Source organism: Colobus angolensis, unplaced genomic scaffold (genome assembly GCF_000951035.1).
Source record: "Colobus angolensis palliatus isolate OR3802 unplaced genomic scaffold, Cang.pa_1.0 Scaffold161, whole genome shotgun sequence".
Taxonomy (NCBI): domain Eukaryota; kingdom Metazoa; phylum Chordata; class Mammalia; order Primates; family Cercopithecidae; genus Colobus; species Colobus angolensis.
Window position 1 is genome coordinate 7,696,957 of NW_012114722.1, and position 25,743 is coordinate 7,722,699.

Consider the following 25,743-nt stretch of genomic DNA (forward strand, 5'->3'; position numbering starts at 1 on the left):
AATCTTGGTTCTTTATCCAGTTTGCCACTCTGTGCTATTTAATTAGGTTATTTAGTCTGTTTACACTCAAGGTTAGCATTGATATTTGTGAATTTGATTGTGTCATCAAGATGATAGCTGGTTATTATGCAGACTTGTTTGTGTGGTTGCTTTATACTGTTAGTGTTCTATGTATTTAAGTGTGCTTTTGTAGTGACTGTAGTGGTTTCTCCTTTCCCTCATTAGTGCTTCTGTCAGGAGCTCTTGTAAGGCAGGTCTCATGGTAAAGAATTCCCTCGCATTTGCTTTTGTGAAAAGGATCTTATTTCTTCTTTGCTTTTGAAGCTTAGTTTGTCTAGATATAAAATTATTGATTAGAATGTCTTTTATCTAGGAATGTTGAATATTTGTCCCTTAATTTCTTTGGGCTTGTAGAGTTTCTACTGAGAGGTGTCTTGTTAGTCTGATGGACTTCTCTTTGTAGGTAAAGTGAACTTTCTAGCTAGCTATAACATTTTTTCTTTCATTTTGACTTTGGGGAATTATATGTGTTGGGAATGACCTTCTAATGAAGTATCTTACTGGAATTCTCTGCCTTTACTGCATTTGAATGTCAGCCTTTCTAGCCAGGCTGGGGAAGTTCTCATGGATGACATCCTGCAATATGTTTTCCAAGTTGCTTCCATTCTCTCCATCTCTTTCAGGGCACCAATGAGTAGTACATTTGATCTCTTTACATAATCCTGTATTTGTCAGAGGTTTTGTTTGTTCCATTTTGTTTTTTTCCTCCATTCTTTTCTGACTGTCTTATTTCAGAAAGCCAGTCTTTAAGCTCTGAGATTCTCTCATCAGCTTGGTCTGTTCTGCTGTTAAAATTTGTGATTGCATTATGAATTTCATGTAGAATGTTATTCAACACTATCAGGGTGGTTACATTCTTTTCTACCCTGAGTATTTTGTCTGTCAGCTCTTGTATCATTTTATTGTAATTCTTAGCTTCTTTGTATTGTGTTTCAACATACTGCTGCACATGAGTATCTCCATTTCTATCCACATTTTGAATTCTATTTCTGTCATTTCAGCTATCTCAGCCCAGTTCAGCACCCTTCCTGGAGGGTTAGTGCAGTTGTTTATAGGAAAGAATGCACTCTGGCTTTTTTAATTGTCAGAGTTCTTGTTCTTGTGCTAGTTCTTTCTCATCTTTGTGGGCTGATGTTTGTTTACTCTTTGAAATTGCTATCCTTTGGACTTGTTTTCTTTTCTTTTTGGATGACTTTGAGGGTTTAATTGTGTAACATGGATTCAGTCTGCTGGTTACATTTCTGGAAGACTTCAGGGGGCCAGAATTCAGCTCCCAACTCTTGGCTTATGTGTTCTAAACCTTGGGGACTTCTATCATGCCCGGATTTATTTCTCTGGCTCCTTGAGTTTAGGAACCCACTGCACTAGGGGGAGCCAATGTGCTTCTGGACCGCTGGTCACTACACTCTGATGGGTGATGCCTTCCAAAGCATTTCATAGGGTAGTGGCTGTAAAATTCAGTGTTGTTCATAGGTGCCAGCAGTAGCGGCAGGGCGGCGAAATGCACACTCGTGATCTGCATCAGGGTGCTAACGTATTCAAGGGCATTCGTCTCCCCATGGGCATTCACAGCAGCAGCAAAGGCAGGATGGCCCTGCGATTGCAAGGAACCTCCATTGTCTACTATGTGAATGGTCACACTGGAGGTGATGTTAACAGGGGGTTGGGACACTTGCAAGTGCAGTTCTGTGTGCACCTTCTGTGACTTCGCAGGGTGGAGAAGGGCCTACTGTTCTCGGTGCCTAGTTTCACTCAGGCACAGTGTTGCCACAATGGCGGCTTATTGGCTGGAGCAGGCATGGGATGCTCTGTGCCTGCTAAGGTCTTTACGCAATGGTGGGACAGGGGAATGGGGTGCACTTCAGGCAGCAGCAGAGCTAGGTCAGGGTACACACACACGTGTGCTGGTGTGGCAGGGAAGATAAAACTCATGCATACACACACTGGCAAAGGGATGTGGAGGATTGCAGTGGGCCTGGAGAAAGCTGTAGTATGGGGAGTGATATGGCCGGCCGGTGGATGGCTGTGGTGCTGCCCCATTGGAGCTCTCTGCCAGTCAGGCACAATCCACCAGTGCAGGAGCTACGATGCAGAAACCCTGGGCACCCAAGGCTGCCCTGCAAGCAGGTATTACCAAGCTGGGGCCTCAGTAGAAGCCAGTACAACAAGGGATACTCAGGCCAGACTGGTTCTGTCTAATGGGCAAGACTGCTCAGTAGAATTTAGGTTTGACAGCTCTCCCAGTGCTAAAGTCTTCTATGGAAACAAGTTGAGCCTGTGAGGGATGGGCATCCCTGGCCATGCTCCACTACAGATGCTCCCACACTAAACCCTGTGGGCTCTGCACTGGCTGGAGTTCTGCCCCTACCATTTCTCTAAGCAGCTTTCTCTGCCAACTCAAGTGTCTATAGTTGTAGGGGGGTCTATTTCTGCCAGGATTCTAGAGGTCTGTGGGGAGAATGGGCTGCTCCTTGGCACTTCAAGTCATTGGCTGCCCCAGAGTCACTAGGAGCCCAGAATGAGTCCCTGTGTTTGGTAGCGCCATGCAGGATTCCCAGCTTCCTCCCACTTCAGGCTAGCTTCTGTGTCTTCCCTCCATCCACTCTCCATGGCTTCCCGTCTGAATATTTGTTAGGAGTGCACCAGTCATCCCCGTCCCTCTGTGGGAGCTGTTCCACCTGGCCGATTCTACTCAGCCATCTTGCTCAAACCCACCAGAAGACTCTATAAAAATATATGCTGAGTTATTACGGTAGGATCCTTGTTTCCAGCAATTCCACTTTTAGGCATTCAATAGAAATGACAACATATGTCCATATAAACACTTGTACACATATGCTTGTTGTAACTGTATTATAAGAGCCAAATACCTCAGCAGCCAGCCCCCAACCAGTACCTGAGACAATTCAAACTCCCATTTTTTAATTTGATACATACTTTCTTTTTTCTTTTCTTTTTCTTTTGGTGGGGGCGGGGATGGAGTCTCACTCTGTCGCCCAGGCTGGAGTGCAGTGGCGCGATCTCGGCTCACTGCAACCTCCGCCTCTTGGGTTCAAGCAATTCTCTGCCTCAGCCTCCTGAATAGCTGGGATTGCAGGCACCCGCCACCACGCCCAGCTCACTTTTTTGTACTTTTAGTAGAGATGGGGTTTCACCATTTTGGCAAGGTTGGTATTGAACTCCTGACCTTGTGATCCACCCGCCTCGGCCTCCCAAAGTGCTGGGATTACAGGCGTGAGCCACTGCGCCCAGCTTGATACATACTTTCATTGAAATGTTGGTAAAATAAATGCGGTGTCTTTAGTGGGATAAAAATTTCACACAATTTTTAGATACATATGTATATATGTGTATATATATACACACACACACAAATACACACACATATATATTCGTATTTATACATATATACTTTATATGTATACATAAAAGATCTTGACAAAATCAGTCAAAATTGACATAAGAAGTATATTTTATTCATTTATTTTCAGGATCTATAAATCATTTTACTGAAATTCAACAAATAACACAACAGTCTTTCTAGGCTGGGGGCCACTCTCTGCAAGCCATTTCCCACACTCTAGAAGCATAGATCTTGCACAGTATTTTGTTTTTTAAAGCTACCTCTATATAGAAATCAGACTCTGCCACGACACCATCATGAACTATTTACAAACCTTCACATTGTAGTATTCCTTTTAATGCTTTTTCCCTCCTTTCTTGTCATACCCAGTGGCTCCAGTACTTTCCCTTGACTCATGCTGAAGGGGTGGAGGTTACTGTAGGGGAAGGGGTGGTAGGCTACTCATAACTACTGGCACCAGCCTCAGGATGTTGTCCCTTACCATAAGGTGTTGAATAGTCCCCTCCCAATTGGAGGGGTGGAGGACTTGGTGCAAAGACATGGGGGATTAGACAGAATAGGTGAGTTGGAGTAACTCCCTATAGGCGCAACCATCTGCAGCCTGCCCTGACCCCAGCCTGCACCCTCTTAACTCCTCAACTGGGGATGGGGGAGCAAAAACTAGTTGCAGTAGGGGGATCAGCCCAGCCCTGGGTAGAAGGTGAAGCCCCCACCCAGTCCCCACTCCTATCAACAGCCAGCAAACTGTCCATCCATCTGAAGGCGGGAACAGATGGCAGGTAGGTGGGAAGAATCAGGCTGGCATTGCCCCCAGCCTCTGTCCAACACAGGAGGAATTGAAGTAGCAAATGGCTGAAATGCTCTGACTAGGGGTTAAAAGGGAAGTGAAGGAAAGGACGTTCTTACTTGTATACAGCACCCACAGCCTAGGGGCTGGAAGAAGGCAGACCTTGCTAGTAAAGTGCTATAGCCTCTAGCAGGGTTAGGCCCCAGGCAAACTTGGAAGAAAGCAGACCAGGCAAGGAACCAGGTACTGGGCATTCCTGACTGGTATATGCCCTTCCATGCTTCTTGCAGGGGTGGCTGGGGAGAGTAGGCGGCTAACTCTGCCATTAGCCTTCACCAGCCACCAACCACCTCTTGTCCACACACAAACCAACACCCAGCCAATACCGCAGGACTGACCCGCTCACAGCTGAAGGTAATGTGCCAACAGAGGTTACTCAGAGTTGTGGCCCCAGCCTGGGCTCCTCAATGGAAGCCACACCTTGAGCCTGGGAGTTTCTTGCTGGAGCAGGAGGTACTATTGTCTGCTACTTCCCAGGCTCACACCTCATAGAGGATCACAGGGAAATCCACGTGGATTGAGTGGTGTGGGGGTGGCAGTTCAGGAAGTCTGTTTTACAGTTAAATAAAACTAAGTAAAGCAAATAGTAATAAATAAAAACATGGACTATCATAAGTGACTTTTATTATAAAGTATTGTAAATTTGGTATATTAAAAATGCAAGATGAAATTTTTCCTACTTTGATAGAATAACTGGTAGTGGACTTGACCTCCTTTCAGAAAAAGTTATAAAACTAGAAAATACAGATAAAATACTGTTTGCAGACATTGGCAAACATGCAGGATAGAACCATAATCAGTGAAGGGATAAAAGAAGGTAAGCACCACAATACCCCAGACAGAGAAATAGGAAAGGTAAACTCAGGAAAATACCAGTAATCTCCCTGGATTGAAAAGATCGGAATTGAAATTTTGGAAAGTTTCAATGGCTAAACCTTGGAATTTGTGGAGTAGAGTACCAGAGTTGAAGAAATAGCACAGAGGAAGAGCTTCACAAATCTGCATAGAAAAGCCTTGAACTTTTTGCTCAATAAAAAGCTGTGCATGCACAAGATGAAATTCCACAAGGTAAGACATAACTGGAAAGTCCTGTCTTGAATAATTACCAGAAATTACACAGGGTTGGGAAACATTTAAATCCTGGCCAATCAAGTTGAAAAAACTCTTTGTATGATAGATTTTTCAGTAGAGAAGAATTAAACTGATCTGTAAGTAACTTAACTGCCTGTCTAAACATAATTCAAATCTAGTTAATGTAGGACAACAAATTTAGACATTCAACACCATAATATTCAGAGATATCTACCATACAGTAAATTATTAAATATGCAAAGAAGCAGAAAATTATGATCCATAAAAGTAAAGTGATGGAGAAACATATGCCATGCTAACAACACGAACAAGAAGAAAGCTGCAGTAACTATATTAATTTCAGACAAAGCGGATTTGAGAGTAAGGAAAAATATCAAAAGTAAAGAAGGGCATTACATAATGATAAAAGAATCAATTCTCCAAGAAGATATAACAATTCTTAATATGTATGTGCTTAACAACGAGCATCTAATATGTAACTATGTCTCATACAATGCGTCTGATTTTGTCTCGTAGAAAGCGTAGCAGGATTTGGGTCCAAATTAACACTTGGTATTTTACTTTTCAGACTCTTTTGCTTTTTTCCAGTCTTAGCATTCAGTTAGCTGGTAGCATCAACCCCTACTATTTACTCCATGTGGATGAGGTAGGGCAGGACATTATGGCTATTTCTGTTCCATGGGGTTTTAAATTAATATTAAACATCCCTATGTCTTCTTAATATGTTAAAATACATTCTCTATTATATTTATGGTGTGCATGTGCAAGTATTTTAAAGAGAACTCATGGAGTCACTAGAATTGAAATGCCTCCTCAGCGTTTAACCTTTAGTTTTCTTCAAGATTTGAACTACAGAAGTTTACCTAGGCAATCTCTTCCTAGTCTATAGCATATGCAGCTGGTTTTATAAAGCAAATATTCAAATAAAATTTGTTATATTTTCTCCGAAATACTTCACAACAGACACTTCTATAGCATGTAGTTAGAAAAAAAAGGGCCTAAATGAAAATCAATGTACTCTTCAACATTCTCCTGAGACATTTTTATAAACAGATATTAAAAGGTCCTAAGATGGTAAGTGTGTGATAAGTATGTGTGTGCGTGTAAAAGGTAAACCTTTTGGACTTATCTGTTGTAGATTTAAAAGGCAGGCTCTCTCTCTAACACACACATACACCCCCACACTCACATACAATCTTAGGTTTCATGCTACAATATTGTCATCATTAGCCTGTGTGCAAGCTAAGCTATGAGGGAATCAATATATCCTTGAGAGATCGTACTTATTTTATTCTTGCTTCTTCTGCTATCTTCATAGTGCTTATCCTGAGTGTTTTATATAATTTATGAATTATCTATTTCATATAAACATGAGTTAATTATTTCTTTTTCTTTTTTTTTTAATGGAAGCTGTTGAGAAATGTTTCCAGTTTTGTGGGTAAGGTGCAAAAAAAGAGTATAGCAGAACAATGAGAAATTGTATATCAAAGCAAAGTAACTGGTATTATTGTGTCAAACAAAATTTTCTTAGTAAACGGGTATTGTCTTTGTGGTAAGCATGTGGCATTAACAATGAGAAAGGGCAAGTTAAAATATGTAATTAGTTATTGAACCAAAGTATGAAACAATGTGTCCACACAAATTTAGGGGATAGATTATCTGTACTATGCAATTTTGTTCCTTAAATGTAAAGAACACAAAGATGATAAAAATACTAATCTTTGTAACCATTAAAATCATGCTGTTAGTGGCTTCTTTTAGAAATAATGGAAGATCTGGTAATCGTGGCCTTGTATTTTCGAATGGAAATAATTAACTGCAGCAGAACAGCAGTGGCATTTTGGAAATGAAACCATGATCTTTGTAGTAAAATATAGTTTAGCATTATTTCCACCACTCCTTATTACATTTCTGACACTGAAAGATTTTTAAATCACTTTTCGGCATAGTATCATGATCCAATTAAAATAAAAAGATGCTGCTGATAAAAGTTAAGTAATTATTTGGAGGATGAACTAAATATTAGAAAAAGAATCAATTTGAAGTTTTCACAAGCAGGAAAAAACTGCAAGAAGTAATTGCTAACTTTCAAGATAGCAATATATTCTGGATCACAAAAGCACTGCAAAATTTTTTAAAACTGTCCATTCAACGTTTGCTATAAATTATAATAGTCACATGATTATTTCTGAGTCTTCATACGTCAATGACCATTTCATATAATGCTTTCAGGGTATAGAAACATAGAAAATACAGTGTGTTCATGAAAAGATTGCGTTATTTTATTGTGGAAGAAACTATGGGAATGTTTAGCTATTTGTCCCTTGAGTATGCTGCTCCGTCCCACATAAGCTCCTTTCTATCCTTCAAGCAAAGTGTTTATATTAACTTTGTCTGTCAACAATTTCTAGCTCTTGTTGTTCATTGATATATTATGTTTCTAATTTGAGAAGAATTAATATGCAGTATTCATTCAGTATATGGAATATTTCATGTTATTATTGTTCCTTATCATTGAATATCTCTTGTAATGTTCCTGGGGTGAACAGCCAGGGTAGTGGTGAAATAAAAATTGGCTAATTACTAACAGCTCAGATGGTTGAAACTCATGGTTGAGATGATTATCTGTGTATAATTGTGTGCTCTCCTTGGACCTCCTTCTGTAGGTAATTGAAAATCTGCTATGTGATTTCTTTAGCATAAATACTATATGCAGCTGTTAAGTCACGTTGCCAAACTTCATTTTTTTTTCTTGCTCTTAAAAGGGAATGCTAGTAGAAGAGGTTTGTTGTAATGTAACTCAGTTCAGTTGTTTAAGTGTGTTTTTCAGATGTAAGCTGTTTAGGTGATTTCTGAAGCTAGGTGACTCAAAAGTAGATTTTTATAATACCAGGTCAAAATTACTGAATACCTGCTTTAAAGCAAAAGAACACACTGCATCATGTTTTAGAAAAAAACTTTTGAAACAATAAGTACTCTAAGCACCTAAGAGGACAGTTTAAGCAATTTTTTTTTTTACTTTAAAAATTTATGCAAAACATCAAAACACAGCTGCTTTTCCTCAGAGATTGAATACTATTTGGCTGTGTATTCCTTGGCAAGTTATATAAGATTGGGTTTCCTTGAACCATTAGGATTTAATGACAGCTTCTTTATACCACATTCACTTTAGGGAACAAAATCCCTCGAAAGTACAGAATTTGGGAATGCCAGGAAATCATCTTTCCTTAAATATAGCTACCAATTGATGAACCCAGATCTTTGTGTTATATCATCAGTACTTTATCAAGCTCAAATTACACTAAATTACTGTTCATATCAACCTAAAAGGAGACAATAGCTGTCAATTAAATAAACCATTAGGTTTAATGTAAAATGAGTTACATGGGCACGATTAATCAGTTTTCGTCTTATTGCTGAGCTCTACCTGATTTCTAGAGCCATTTTGCCAAAGTAATTGGTGGATTTTATTATGAAGACTGGACAACTCCACTTTTAGTTTTGTGTGTTATTTTATTTAAACAGTGTTAAAATGCATGGATATAACTAGGAGAAGTTTAATAGAGACAATATAGAATTCTTAATGGATGAATAAAGTACAGAAAAATGTATAATAATCTCAGATTCAAATTTAGAAGTGTTAAGAAAATTGTAGGTTAATGAAAAACTAATACATAATACAACTTTGCATGCTTAGCTATATTTACAATGGAAAAATTATGTGAGGCCATGGGATAATACTGCTGGAATTTCTAATATGATTACTTTTATTCTTTTAATACCTATTTTCTAATTGTCTATACAATGTACAGGGCACCAGGTTTATAAAAAGAAAATATACAGTTCCTATGTATTAGTCAAAATACATGCGTATGTCATCGTAGCAGATAATCCCACTAAACTGCAAGAGATGGAAAAACGATTCCCCCGTGTTCCCAGAAATAGAGGAAAATGGAATATACGTGGCCACAGAAGTTCATGCAGGATTGCCCTCTTGTTGTTACCAAATGTGTGGTTCTTTCTCCTTCCCTCATGTAGAACCCACACTATTCATGTTAAACTCCATGCTTTATAGGTAATGTATGTTGTCAATATCATGGATAGGTTCTTGGAAAGTGCAATATTAAGTGAAACAACATACAGCAGGTCCTTGAATAACATAATGGTAAAGAGAAAAAAATGGTTTTGTTATATACATTGTTTCATTTAATGTAGCTGTTTCCATGAACCTATCAAAGACATAAAGTGAGGACTTACTGTAATAGTCTTGTAACCACCCAACAGATTCACCTTGCCCACTGTCTGGACGGAGCTGATTTATTAAGACAGGGGAGCTGCAAGAGAGGGAGAGTAATTCACACAGAGCCAGCTGTATAGGAAACCAAAATTTTATTATTACTGAAATCAGTCTCCCTGAGAATTCAGGGACTGGAGTTTTTGAAGATAATTTGACAGGAGTTCTGGCTGGTTAGGTTGGAGATGAAATCTTAGGGAGTCGAAGCTGTCCTCTTGACCTGAGTCAGTTCCTGGATGAGTGGCCACAAGACTAGACAAGCTAGTTGATTAATCTGGATAGTGTTTGCTGGTACATTGAAGGCAACGTCTGCAAAATACGTTAAGCGGTGATCTTACATTTCACAATAGTGATGTTATCTCCAGGAGCAATCTGGGGAGGTTAAGAATCTTGCAGCCTCCAGCTGCATGATTCCTAAACCATAATTTCTAATTCTGTGACTAATTTGTTAGTCTTGCAAAGGCAGTGTAGTACCCAGGCAGGAAGGGAATCTGTTTTGGAAATGGGCTACTATTGTCTTTGTTTCAAAGCTAAACCATAAACTAAGTTTCTCCCAAAGATAGTTTGGCCTACGCCCCAAGAATGAAGTCAGACAACTTTGAGGTTTGAAGCAAGGTGGAATCAGTTAGGTCATACCTCTTTCACTGTAAAAATTGTCTCAGTTATAATTTTTACAAAAGCAGTTCTGATATCTTTAGTGGTACAAAATTAGTAGAATGCTGTGGTCTTGAAAATAAAGAATCAACATTATTATGTCAATTTTCCTTGAGTTACCTAAATGTAAGACTATTCCAATAAAAATACCACCAAGCATTTTTGAACCTAGGTTTTAGGATTCATTTGATAAAACCAACAAGTAAGAATACTTAGGAGGACCTTGAAAAATAGCAATGTTGATAGGAGGGTAAATCCTACCAAATGTCAAAATATATTATCAGGTTTATTTTATTAAATCAGTGGAGTATTTGCATATACATAGATACATGGATCAGTGAACCAGAAAAAAAAGTCAAGTAATAAAAGAAAGTTATATATGACAAATATGACATCTCACAACAGTTGAGAGAAAAGATGGGCTTTTTAAATTAGTGGTGTTGGAACTACACAACAGCAAAACACAAAAGTCAAAATTTGATCTGTTCCTCACACCATACACCCTGATGTGTTTCAAGTAGATCAGAGATTGAAAAGTTAAATGAAACACAATACCAGTAGTAGAAGGCAAGGATGCTTTAATCTATTACCTATGAGAAATGACTATTTTCCTCTTAAAATTCAGATACTGTAAGAGAAAATACTAATAAATTTGATAACATTTAAAAAGTCTTTTGTCAGAAAGAAAACACCATCAGCAAAAAAAAAAAAAATTAAAAATCATGTAAGTTATATAACAGAAAAATAGTTAATATCAATAATATACAAAGAGCTTGTAAAAAAAAAAGGAGAAGAAAATAGCAACGGCTTTATAGGAAAATGGGCATAAGATAAGAGCATATTAGCCACAGCTAAACATATGAAAATATATACAACCTCACAAAATATATTAACATTAAAATTACATGGTGATTCCATTTCTCAGTTATCAGATTATTAACAATTCTAAAGCTTGACACAAATCAAAACTTGGCCTTACATTTTTTAATGGAAATAATTAACTGCAACAGAGCAGCAGTGGCATTTTGGAAATGAAACCATGATCTTTGTAGTAAAATATGGTTTAGCATAATTTCCACCACTCCTTATTACATTTCTGACACTGAAAGATTTTTAAATCACTCTTTGGCATAGTATTATGATCCAATTAAAATAAAGTAAAAAGATGCTGCTGATAAAAGTTACTATTTGGAGGATGAACTAAATATTAGAAAAAGAATCAATTTGAAGTTTTCACAAGCAGAAAAAAAGTGCAAGAAGTAATTGCTAACTTTCAAGATAGCCATATATTATGGATCACAGAAACACTACAAAATTTTTTAAAACTGTCCATTCAACATTTCCTATAAATTATAATAGTCACATGATTATTTCTGAGTCTTCATATGTCAATGACCATTTCATATAATGCTTTCAGGGTATAGAAACATAGAAAATACAGTGTGTTCATGAAAAGATTGCATTATTTTATTGTGGAAGAAATTATGGGAATGTTTAGCTGTTTGTCCCCTGAGTATGCTGCTCCGTCCCACATAAGCTCCTTTCTATCCTTCAAGCAAAGTGTTTAACTTTGTCCTATCAACAATTTCTATCTCTTGTTGTTCATTGATATATCATGTTTCTCATTTAAGAAGAATTAATATGCAATATTCATTCAGTATATGGAATATTTCAAGTTATTAATAATTCACAGTTGTTCCTCATTATTGAATATCTCTTGCAGTGTTCCTGGGGAGAACAGCCAGGGTAGTAGTGAAATAAAAATTGGCCAATTACTAACAGCTCAGATGGTTGAAACTCATGGTTTGAGATGATTATCTGTGTAGCTTAATTGTGTGCTCTCCTTGGACCTCCTTCTGTAGGTAATTGAAAATCTGCTATGTGATTTCTTTAGCATAAATACTATATGCAGCTGTTAAATCACGTTGCCAAACTTCATTTTTTTCCTTGCTCTTAAAGGAGAATGCTAGTAGAAGAGGTTTGTTGTAATGTACCTCAGTTCAGTTGTGTAAGTGTGCTTTTCAGATGTAAACTGTTTAGGTGATTTCTGAAGCTAGGTGACTCAAAAGTAGATTTTTATAATACCATGTCAAAATTACTGTATATCTGCTTTAAAGCAAAAGAACATACTGCATCGTGTTTTAGAAAAAAAAAAAAAAAACAACTTTTGAAACAAGTAGTACTCTGAGCATCTAAAAGGACAGTTTAAGCAAATATTTTTTGTTTTACTTTAAAAAAACGTCAAAACACAGCTGTTTTCCCTCAGAGATTGAATACTATTTGGCTGTGTATTCCTTGGCAAGTTATATAAGATTGGGTTTCCTTGAATTATTAGGATTTAATGACAGCTTCTTTATACCACATTCACTTTAGGGAACAGAATCCCTCGAAAGTACAGAATTTAGGAATGCCAGGAAATCATCTTTCCTTAAATATAGCTACCAATTGATGAACCCAGATCTTTCTGTTATATCATCAGTACTTTATCAACTCAAATTACACTAAATTACTGTGCAAATCATCCTAAAAGGAGACACTGGCTGTCAGTTAAATAAACCATTAGGTTTAACGTAAAATGAGTCACATGGGCACGATTAATCAGTTTTCTTATTATTGCTGAGCTCTATCTGATTTCTAGACCCATTTTACCAAAGTAATTGATGGATTTTATTATGAAGACTGGACAATTCCACTTTTAGTTTTATGTGTTATTTTATTTAAACAGTGTTAAAATACATAGATATGACTAGGAGGAGATTACTAGAGACAATATAGAATTCCTAATGGATGAATAAAGTACAGAAAAATGTATAATAATCTCAGATGCAAATTTAGAAGAGTTATTTTCTTAACAGAGACCAAAATTCAGATTCTGTAAGAGAATATAGTAATACATTTGACAACATTTAATTGAAAAATCTTTTGTCAGAAAGAAAACACCATCAGCAAAAAAATAAATGAAAAAAATTATGTAAGTTATATAACAGAAAAATAGTGTCAGTAATATACAAAGAGCTTGTAAAAGAAAGAGAAGAAACCATCAATAGCCTTATAGAAAATAGGCATAAGATAAGAGCATATTAGCCACAGCTTAAACATATAAAAATGTATACAACCTCACAGAATACACTAACATTAAAATTACATGGTCATTCCATTTCTCACTTATCAGATTGTTAACAATTCAAAAGCCTGACCACGTAGTTTTGTTTGTTTGTTTGTTTGGCAAAGCTATGGAAAAAATAGGCAATCTGAACTACAAAAGGGTACAACCACTTTGGAGTAGAATTTGTCAGAAAGAGTGTGACTCAATTTTTTGTAATGGACAGCAGACAACTTTTAAGCCTCACCACTCCCACTTGCCCTTCCACACACATCTGGGCAAGCTGATGAGGAAGCCTCGATGCTCTTACCTTTGGTGTCAGTAGGAAGTTCAAAACACACAAGTGCTAGCCCCTACACAATAATTCTTACCCTAACCCCACTCCCAGCTACCATAAAAACCAAATGGGTCTCCTTCTCCAGTTTCTCAAGCCATCCTCATTCATGTTTGAGACGTTGCCCTGTTCTTGTCAGAAAAACTCATCGTGTGAGTAATAGAACTTTTTATAGCATCTTGGTGCATATGTGGCACCATCAGCCTTGATATTCAAACCAAATTTTGGGTGACAGTCCATCACATTTTTGTGGGACGGCTGTGACAGGGTTGTCTAGAGGGATAGAACTAATAGGATATATGCATATATGAAAGGGAGTTTATTAGGAGACATGACTCACACAATAACAAGGTGAAGTCCCACAATAGGCTATCTGCAAGTTGAGCAGCAAGGAAGCCAGTAGTGGCCAAGTCCAAGTCCCCAAGATCTCAAAAGTTGGGAAGCTAACAGTGCAGCCTTCAGTCTGTGTCTGAAGGTCCGAGAGCCCCTGGCAAGACGCTAGTGTAAGTTCAAGAGTCCAAAAGCCAACTAACTTGGACTCTCATGTTTAAGGGTGGGAAGCATCCAGCACAAAAGAAAGATGAAGGCTGGGAGACTCAGCAAGGCAGCTTCTTCCACCTTCTCCTGATTTTTCTAGCCACACTGGCAGGCAATTGAATGGTGCCCACCCACATTGTGGGTGTGTCTTCCTAAGAGTGAGTCTTGCTCTCCCAGCCCACTGATGCAAATGTTAATTTATCCTGGCAACACCCGGAAACAATACTTTGCATCCTTCAGTCCAATCAAGTTGACACTTAATATTAACCATCACAATGGCCAAACACATTTATTTACTTTTGACTCAGAGTCCACTTGTAAGAATCCATCTCAAAGTCATCTAGCAAAAAAATATAAAAATATGGGCGGTCCCGGCTTCTGTGGGGCGCTGCCCGGTGGCTCTGGCCCCGTGGGGCCATTGGCCCAGCCCGCCGGCCCCTGAGCTCCAGTAGCCCGCCGCTGCAGGAGCTGTTCACCCGGGGCGGTCCCTTGCGGACCTTCCTTGAGTGCCAGGGGGGGTCTGAAGCCCATTTGAAGGTCAGGAGGCCGGAGTTGGCGGCAGTGATCAAACTGCTGAACGAGAAGGAGCAGGAGCTGCGGGAGACCGAGCCCTTGCTGCACGATGAGAATGAAGATTTAAGGAAACTTGCAGAGAATGAAATAACTCTGTGTCAAAAAGAAATAACTCAGCTGAAGCATCAGATTATCTTACTTTTGGTTCCCTCAGAAGAAACAGATGAAAATGATTTGATCCTAGAAGTAACTGCAGGAGTTGGAGGTCAGGAGGCAATGTTGTTTACTTCAGAGATATTTGATATGTATCAACAATATGCTGCATTTAAAAGACGACATTTTGAAACCCTGGAATATTTTCCAAGTGAAATAGGTGGCCTTAGACATGCATCTGCCAGCATTGGGGGTTCAGAAGCCTATAGGCACACGAAATTTGAAGGAGGTGTGCACAGAGTACAAAGAGTGCCAAAGACAGAAAAGCAAGGCCGCATCCATACTAGCACCATGACTGTAGCGATATTACCCCAGCCTACTGAGATTAATCTCGTGATTAATCCAAAAGATTTGAGAATTGACACTAAGCGAGCCAGTGGAGCTGGGGGGCAGCATGTAAATACCACAGACAGTGCTGTCCGGATAGTTCATCTTCCAACAGGTGTTATTTCTGAATGTCAACAAGAGAGATCTCAACTGAAAAATAGAGAGCTGGCTATGACAAAGTTACGTGCAAAACTGTACAGCATGCATCTAGAAAAAGAAACAAAAGACAGAATGCTAGAAAAATTCAGATTGGAAGTCAAGGAAGATCAGAGAAAATAAGAACATATAATTTGCCACAGAACCAGGTCACAGATCACAGAATAAGCAAGACACTGCATGATCTTGAAACTTTTCTGCAAGGAGATTATCTACTGGGTGAACTTGTACAGTCATTGAAGGAATACGCCGATTATGAATCTTTAGTAGAAATTATTTCCCAAAAAGTTTAAGTTGATTCGTTATTTATAGACTTTTGTAGCTTAGAAAAATTCTACAGCATATCCACATAGGGTGAAAATACCCTTATTCTCTTAAAAACCATGAGTTAACACAGTTGGAGGTAATATGCGTATTTTGAAGTCATAGATAATTTACACAGATCTCTCTCAATGCATTAGCAAAAAATCATACAATATACAGATGGTCCTCGATTTACATTGTGGTTAATTCCCAGTAAACCCATCATAAGTTAAAAATGCATATAATGTTAGCAACATAGCAGCCTCCTACTTAATGACAGCTTGATGTAACAATTTTCCAATTTTACCATGGTATGAAAGAGGCATGATTTGTAAGTCCTAAGAAGCTCCTCAGCTTGAAATGGGGCTGCATCCCTATAAACCCATCGTAAAGTCAAAAAATCCTAAAACCATCATAAGTTGGTGACCACCTGTAATCATGATGTAGTGGTAAATCTTGGACACTTCCTTACAATAAGTAGACAAAGGAAAATCATCCTTTGTCCTGTTCTGTGTAAGTATTTAATGAATGATCAAAAATTCAGTTTAAATATTATGAAAAACTTTAAACATAAAATAGTAGAAATATGACAGTAAATACTGTATCCTGATATCTAGTCAGGAGACAGAAACCATACCATTAACTTGAACAGGGATAATTTTAATATAAAAAACTGTTAACTGATAATGGTATTAGCTTTTAAGAGGGATGAAAGAGAGCTACGATGTTCTAGGACTGAGAGTACCCAAGTTAAGAATACCCTTGAAAGGGGCTCCCCTTACCCATGGTGAAGTCAGGCCTAATGGAGAGTGGCTATAGCCTACTCAGTGATGGGGAAATTCCCTGTCTTGCCTTGGGCCAGAGCTGGTGTACAGCTGGTGGATCAGGTCTTACACACAAAGAACCTCACACCCCCTACTGGTAAGCTAGAAGCCTCTTGCTAGGGTGTGAGCAAAACTTGGACAGGATCTCTCAGTAGATGTTTGTGTTTGTCAAGATTCTCCAGACAAACTCCCTTAAAAGGATTGGCTTGTGTGATTATTATTAAGTCTAACAAGTCCAAAAGCTGGAGTGTGAGGCAGGAGGCTGGAGACCCAGGAAAGCTGATGGTGCAGGTCCAGTCCAAAAATATCTGTTGGAGGATTCTCTTGTTCTTGGAAGAGGACAGTCGTTTTTTCTCTTCAGACCTTCACCTGACTGGATCAAGCCCACTAACATTGAGGAGGGCAGTCTGCATTACTCAAAGTTCACTGATTTAAATGTCAATCTCATGTAAAAACACCCTCACAGAAACACCTAACATAATGTTTGACCTTATAATTGGAAAATCAGAGCAGAAGTTAAATCTCTTAAAAAAAAAAAAATATGACCCAGTAGCTAGGCACCCTGTGGCCCAGTCAAGTTGACACATAAAATTAACTGTCACAGTATCATCTTAGAAGCAAGAGAAGCCCCTTTATTCTGCAGTGCCCCTCTACCAATACCTACTGACAAAGAACATGGTGCTATCTGGCATGGGAGAAATGTTCAGTTTGCTATGGCTTGAATGTGTCCCCTCAAATTCAAGCGTTGCCAATGTGACAGCATCAAGAAGTGGGCCCTTTAAGAGATCACTAGGCCATGAGGGATTCTCTCAGGACTGGGATGAAGGCCCTTAATAAAAGAGGCTTCAGGGAGCATCCTGCTAGCTTGCCTTCTGTATGTGAGAACACAGCAAGAAAGCCCTAGTCAACAAGTGCCAGCTCCTTGATCTTAGACTTCCCATCCTCCAGAACTGTGAGAAATACATTTCTGTTCTTTACAAATTAAACAAAGTATATAAAAATATGTATCCACATAATTATTTCTTACAGCACTGGTTTTGTCATTGCAAACAACTGGAAACAATCTGAATGTCCAATAATAGGGGACTGTTTAAGAAAATGATTGAGCAGCCAAACAATTAAATACTGTACAAGTGTAAAAAGAAATAAGGAAGACCTCTGTATGCTATTATGGAATGACATCCAAAACACGTTATGAAGTGAGAAAGGGCACATGTGTAACAATTTGTATGGTATGCTAACTTGCACTTAAATAAGAAAAATTGATATATCTATATCTATACATATTTATTTTTTTCTTTACAAAAAAATAAGGTAATACTAAAACAAATTAGCAAAAAGTTCACCTAAATAAAAAGTGGTAGGGACAGGGTGTAGGGGAAGGAAATGGAAGACAGATTACCATGCTTATAAATTTGACTTTGGTAGTGTATAACTGTCTTACATATTATAAACAAAATGAAATCAAAATGAAAAATCAATACTTAAAAAAAAAACAAAAATTATACCATCTGAACTGTGTATCTTGTTGGAGGCCTACACTCACATAATTATTTCAAATGACTTTAAAATGAGTTAACTATGTATCCTTAGTAGGGATTAGCCTAAGGACAAAAGAAAATGCAGAGAAACATTAAACTGACTTATGATTATATTTTTACTAACAATATTGATCATTTTATTCTGAAGATCTGTGTAGATATTGCCAGAGAAAGCAAATAAATATTTGTGTTAATGTCATTGGAAGCTAAGGCTTTCAGTATAATTAAACAGATACTTAATACTCTGAACTCCTAATTTTAAAGGGAAAATATCAGTAAGAATTTATGATATAAATTCTAAAATCTGTAAATCTGTTTTCTTGATTTGCACTAAAAAAAAAAAGACAAACATACATGTGATGAGTTGTCCCAAATTTGCAATGATGAACTCTATGATTTTTTCCAATTAAGGCAACCAGAGATTCTTGGAGAAATAATAATAAAAAAAAGGGGGGATGGTAAACAAAATGTGCAAAATGAGCCTGGAGCATGTTGTCATGCCAGAAAACAGGGAATCTATAAAAAGAAGTGATTTGCATCATGTAAAAAGGATTCAGATGCCTAAAGAGTTTCCTGCAAGCCAAAGTTCAGATCATATGAGCATCAAAAGTAGTAATAACTGCAGTGGATAAAAACACATTGCAAATTCATGAATTAATTATGTTGAGTTAAAAAAACAACTTCAGTTTGCAGGTTTCTGTGGAACCAGTTTTGAAAACTGGCAAATAAAGGAAAGAGTTGGGCAGTTTTCCTGCTTCTCTTGTACAAATTGTTCTCAGGGTAGCCAAATAGTGCAAAAAGTTTTTAAAAATTACTTTTGCTAACAAATAACAAATTGAAAGAATTAGTATATTCCCATTTTGGAAAGTCTAGTGAAATCACAGATTTGAGAAATGATCATAAATGAATGCTGAAACTATTATGTGAAAAGCTGATGGATAATTTAATAATGAATTGATGAATGAAGCTGACACACGACTTACTGATCAAACTTTTTATCAGTGTAAAAGGAGACAACAGGACATTATGAATCTTTGTATATGATTACATGGAAAGTTAAACCCACTATATATGAATTTTCATTACCAAACAATTGTACCTGAGAACCACAATCTGTATGACATATGGGAGATAGATCAACATATTAAATGGTATCATGAAAATACAATCTATGAAATCTTGGGTGTGTAGAACTATAGTAGTAGGTTTTAAACTTCAACATGCATCAGCAGATTGCCGGACTCTTAACTCTAGAGTTTCAGGTTCAGTAGGTTTGGGGCGTTCCCTGAGAACTTACATTTCTAACAAGTTCCCAGATGATGCTGATCCCTGCTGATCTCAGGACTACCAGTGGCCTTTTCCAACAAATACAGTGAATATATAGAGTAAAATACACTTAGGAAATACTCCAGGAATATGGCATGTGCAGATCCTCTTTGGGTTCTGATTTGAAAAAAGTCTGTAAAAAATGTTCATGAAGAAATTGGAGAAATAGGCTCAGTGATACTTTATTGTAGAAATTATTATTAAATGTTAGTATGTGATAAACATGTTTTCTGTGTTTTCTTTAGGTGTGAATTTTAGAGATATATACTAGAACATTATTGGCTAAATGATACTAAAGATGTTGAATACGTGGTGTTGTATATAGTATTCTCTATATGTTCAAAATTTTCTAAAGTAAAAATTGATTTATAAAGCCAGAATCTAAATCTATTTTCATTGTCATTTCTAAAAACCCAGAAGGTTTCTGGGTATTATAAAGACATTCAATATAGATACAGTTGTGTCAATTTTATAGTATTTAATTTTCAGATGAGAGTTTTGTTACAGTTTATAAAAGAGGCTTTCCTATTGAGAACTCAGAACTATTTTGGAACCTAAAAATAAATGTGATTCCCAGCAGCTGCAAGTTTTGATATTCAACAAGCTAATAATTTTTAAGTTAAATATAATGAGCTATTGTTCAGCAAAAGAATGTGTTTTTTCCTTTTAACTTCTAACAAATTCTGTATCTAATGTATAAATAGTATAGAAAAATATGGGATAATGTAAAAATATAGGGACATTGTGGCCAAAGAATTAAAATCACTTTCAAAATAAACATATTCTCATGGCAAAAAAATCAGTAGCTAAAGCACCAGTTCTTTTCAAGTAATATTCTCAAACATTATATAAATTATAAAAATATTATGGCTTACACTATGCTGTATGTTTTCATGTTATTATTTGTTATATATTTATATATTACATATTTATATTTAGTTTTATTATATATAATATAGCATATATATATATCACATATATATATATATAGAGAGAGAGAGAGACTTTGTGAACCTCCCTTCTCTCCCTCAATTTAATGGGGACTACTTTGAGATGAGGCTGTTAGTATGGTCTCTTGGAAGGCCACACACTTAATGGGACTTTTGTTCTGAGTTACTTTATTAAATTAAAAGGTTTTATTAGGTGCCACACTCTTAAGCAAACTTTTCCCAGAGGAAATTTAAATCAGATTAAAAGTTTTATTGGGCATTCATTCCTTAAAGTCTTATCACTCTTGTCTTTTATATTTGGAGCTTAGAAGTAGTCTTTTAAACACTGGAATTTCTGGACTTTTCTATTTCCATTATTATTATTATTTGCTTTGAAACTAACCAATTATTTTCCGAGTTCTTCTTTTGCTTATAATACTATGCCAAACACAAAAAATGACAATGAACACAATTACCATTAGGTTGATGCAAAAGTAATTGAGATTTTTGCAATGAAATTGTTACAAAAAACACAATTCCTTTTGCACCAACCTAATAACATTTTCATTTTCTACTTTGCTTTCTAACTTCTTTTTGACTACAAGTACATTTGTTCCATGTTATGATGAATAATTTGTGAAACATGACAGTTATTCCAAATGTCTTGTCACTGTATACTATGGTTACCATCCTTCCCAGCTATATTAAAATGTTTTATTTTATTTTACTGTTTCCACATCTACGATCAAAGTAAGGTTAATTTTTTTTTTTATTCATTGTAGTAGGTTGGGCTATGCTGCAGTTACAGAGGCTGGCAAATTTCGGAGGCTCTGCACAATCACCCAGGGACAGAGGCTGATAGACTTTTCACTCTCTTGAAGCTACACCATTTAGAATGTGTGTATGTGATAACCTGTCAGGGGAAGAAAAGACTGGAACTGATTTTTTTAAACCAATTAGCCATAACTGTGGCACCATCTGCAGCCTAATGATAAAGGAAAGTATAATTGTCCTGTGTTCCTGAAGGGGGAAAAAACTACATTAGATATTAGTGCACACTAATCCATACCACACCCTGACCTAAAACACCATGAATCAAACAGATAGGCAAACCCCATATTACAATACAGAGCAATAACTGATATGATAAAAGGATGCAGTGTGCTACAAAACATGGTGAGTCGTATGGAGGTACTCTCATGGTTTTGTCTCTTCCGTCCTTGTATTAGTCCATTCTCTCATTGCTCTAAAGATCTGAGACTGGGTAATTTACAAAAAAATAGAGATTTAATCGGCTTATGGATCCACAGGCTGTACAGAAAGCATGGTGGCATCAGCTTTTGGGGAGGCCTCAGGGAACTTACAATCATGATAGAAGGTGAAGGGGGAGGCAGCCCTTCACATGGCTGGAGATACAGAAAGAGAGAGAAGGGGAAGTGCCACACACTTTTAAACAACCAGAGATTGTGAGAATCCACTTACTATCATGAGAACAGCACCAAGAAGAAATCTGCCCCCATGATTTGATCACCACCCACCAGCCTTGATTTAATCACCACCCACCAGGCCCCATCTCCAACATGGAGGATTTTGTTTTGTTTTGTTTTGAAATGGAGTGTCACTCTGTCACCTAGGCTGGAGTTCAGTGGCGCAATCTCGGCTCACTGCAACCTCTGTTTACCAGGTTCAAGTGATTCTCCTGCCTCAGCCTCCTGAGTAGCTGGAACTAGAGGCGTTCGCTACTAGGCCCAGCTAATTTTTGCCTTTTGAGTAGAGACAGAGTTTCACCATTTTGGTCAGGGTGGTCTCAAACTCCTGACCTCAAGTGATCTGCCAACCTCGACTTCCCAAAGTGCTGGGATTACAGGCTTGAGCCACCGTGCTGGGCCAACATTGGGGATTATAATTAGACATAAGATTTGGGTGGGACACAGAGCCAAACCATATCATTCTGTCCCTGCCCCTCCCAAATCTCATGTCTTTCTCACATTCCAAAATATAATCATGCCTTTCAAACAGTCCTCCAAAGTCTTAACTCATTTCAGCATTAACTCAAAAGTCCAAAATCTCATCTGAGATAAGCCTAGTTCCTTGTACCTATGAGGCTGTAAAATAAAAAATAAGTTAGTTACTTCCAAGATACAATGAGGATACAAGCATTGAGTAAATATTCCCATTCCAAAAGGGAGAAATCGGCCAAAACAGAGGGGATATAGGCCCCATATGAGTCCCAAACATAGCAGGGCAGTCATTAAATCTTAAAGATCCAAAATAATCTCTTTAGACTCCATGTTCCTTATCTAGAACATACTGATGCAAGGAATTATTTGAATCTTCTCTCTCTCTCTCTTTTTTTTTTTTTACTTTGTTAGTCTATCAATCTTATCTTTAGTCTATGAATCTTGTTTGTGTTTTTCAGAAACAACTCAGTTTTATTGATCTTTTTAGGGATTATGGCATTTCAATTTTATTAAGTTCTCTGATTTTAGTTATTTCTTTTCTTCTGCTAGTTTTGGAGTTATTTGTTTCTTTTCTTCTAGTTTCTCTAGGTGCAATGTTAGATTATTAATTTGAGATCTTTCTAACTTTTTAATGAAGGCATTTAGCACTGTAAATCTTCCACTTAACATTGCTTTAGCTGCATCTCAAAGATTTGTTAATTTTTGTCTCTGTTTTCATTCATTTTATATTTCTTTTAATTCTGCCTTAATTTTGTTGTTCACCTGAGTTATTCAAGAGTAAGTTGTTTATATTCCATGTATCTGTGTAATTTTGAGAGATGTTCTTGATATTGATTTCTGTTTTTATTGCACTGCGGTCAAGAATGTGCTTGATATGATTTCAATATTTTAAGTTTTTGAGACTTGCTTTATAACCAAACAGGTGGTTATCTTAGAATATCTTCTGTATGCAGATGAAAATAATGCATATTCTGTAGTTACTGGCTGGAGTTCTGTAGATGTTTATTAGGTCCAGTTAGTCAAGTGTCAAATTTAATTTCAGAATTTCTTTATTATATTTCCACCTTGATGATCTGTCTAATGCTATCAGTGGGGCGTTGAAGTCTCCCACTATTATTGTGTGTGTGTGTGTTTTGTGTTTAGGCTTTGTGTAAATTAAAAAAAAAAAATTCTTTTATGATTCAGGGTGCTCCAAGGCTGGGTACAGATATATTTAAGATAGTTAAGTATTCTTGCTGAATTAAAACCTTTGTAATTAAGTAATGTCTTTCTTCGTTGTTCTTGATTGTTGTTGATTTAAAGTCTGTTTTATCTGACATAACAGTAGTGACTCCTCCTCTTCTTTGTTTTTCATTTGCATTGAAGATCTTTCTTCATTCCTTTTCTTTGAGCCTGTCGGTGTCATTACATGTGATATGGGTTTCATAAAGATAGCAGACAGTTAAGTCTTGTCTTTTAATCCAGCTTGCTACTCTATGCAATTTAAGTCAGGCATTTCAACCATTTCCATTCAGCGTTGATATTTATTTTTTAACTTTTATTTTAAGTTCAGGGGTACATTTGCAGGTTTGTTATATAGGTAAACTTGTGTCATAAAGGTGTGTTCTACAGATTATTTCATCATCCAGGTATTAAGGCCAGTAATCATTACTGGTATTTCCTGATCCTCTCCCTCCTACCATCCTCTGCTCTCCATATGTGTTGTTCCTCTCTATGTGTCCATGTGTTCTCATCAGTTAGCTCCCACTTATAAGTGAGAACATGTGATATTTGTTTTTTTGTTCCTGTGTTAGTTTGCTAAGAATAATGGCCTCCAGCTCCATCCCTGTCTCTGCAAAGGGCATGATCTCATTCTTTTTTAATCCTATAAAATAAAACAAACAAACAACAACAAAAAAACCCCCATAGTATTCCATGGTATATACATAACACACTTTATTCAGTCTGTCATTGATGGACATTTAGGTTGATTCCATGTCTTTACTATTGTGAATAGTGCTGCAATGAACGTTTGCTTGCATGTGTCTTTATAATAGAACAACTTATATTCCCCTGGGTAGACGAAAGTAAAGATTAGAAATAATAGAAATCAGTGAAATTGAAAACACGATACCAGCTAACAACATAATGACAGGTTCAATATCTCATAATCTTTATTTTGTTAGCTGGGTTCCTGTTTTCAATTTCATTGATTTCTGCTCTGTTTATGATTTCTAATGTTGACTTTTCTTCTGCATGCTTTGGATTTAATTTGCTATTTTTCTAGTTTTCTAAATTGGAAATTTGATTGCTGATTGTAGTTCTCTCTTCTTTTCTAGTGTATGCATTAAATGCTATACATTTTCCTCTAAGTACTGCCTTGGTTCTATTCTTGACAATATTGACAAAAGTCAAAAATTTCCATTTGAGATATTTAAAAATATTTTCTAAAATTATCTTCATACTTCTTATTACACATATATGTTAAAGTGTGGTGTTTAATTTCCAAGTATTTTGGATGTTTTCCATGTAACTTTCAGTCACTGATTTCTAGTTTCATTTTATTATGGTCTGAAAGCATACTTTGTATGATTGCTATTAATTTAAATTAATTAAAGTGACTTTTATGGCCCAGAATACTTTCTAAGTTGGTAAATGTTTAATATAAGCTTAAGAAAAATGTTTATTTTTCTGTTTTTGAATAAATTTTTCTATAAATGTTCATTAGACTTAGTTTATTAAAGATACTATTCTGTTCAAATACATCCATACTGATTTTATGAATTCTGAATCTATCATAATGAGAGTGGAGTGTGTTGAAATCTCCAACTATATAAAGGTAGATTTTTCTATTTCTCCTTTAATTTCTGTCACTTCTTGTTTCACATACTCAATGCTCATTGTTAAGCACATACATATTAAGAATTTTTATATCTTTTGGAGAATTGATTCCTTTATCATTATGTAATGCCCTTCTTTACTTTTAATATTTTTCCTTACTCTCAAATCTGCCTTGTCTGAAATTAGTATAGTTACTGTATCTTTCTTCTTGCTATTGCTGTTAGCATGGCATATTTTTATCCATCATTTTGCTTTTATGGGTCATAATTTTTGGCTTCTTTGCATATCTAATGATTTTTCACTGTATAGTAGTTATCTGTGAATATTATGGTGTTAAGTGTCTATATTTGTTGTCCTACATTAATGAGATTTGAATTATATTTAGACAGGTAGCTATATTACTTACAGATCAGTTTAATCCTTCTCTACAGAAAAATCTGTCAACCTGATTGGTCAGATAAAGTCTGACATATTTTTCTGTAGAGAAGGATTAAATGAGTTTTTCAACCTGATTGGTTAGACTTTAAATGTCTTCCCACCCTGTG

At 36.6% G+C, this 25,743-nt stretch overlaps 1 pseudogene across 1 annotated transcript; it reads left to right on the forward strand.

The window, feature by feature from the left end:
• Positions 1–14,649: 14,649 nt before the first annotated feature.
• Positions 14,650–17,147, forward strand: LOC105508410 (annotated as a pseudogene). Its single transcript, XR_001001264.1, has one exon. The product of XR_001001264.1 is annotated as a peptide chain release factor 1-like, mitochondrial pseudogene (transcript).
• The last annotated feature ends 8,596 nt before the right edge of the window (positions 17,148–25,743 follow it).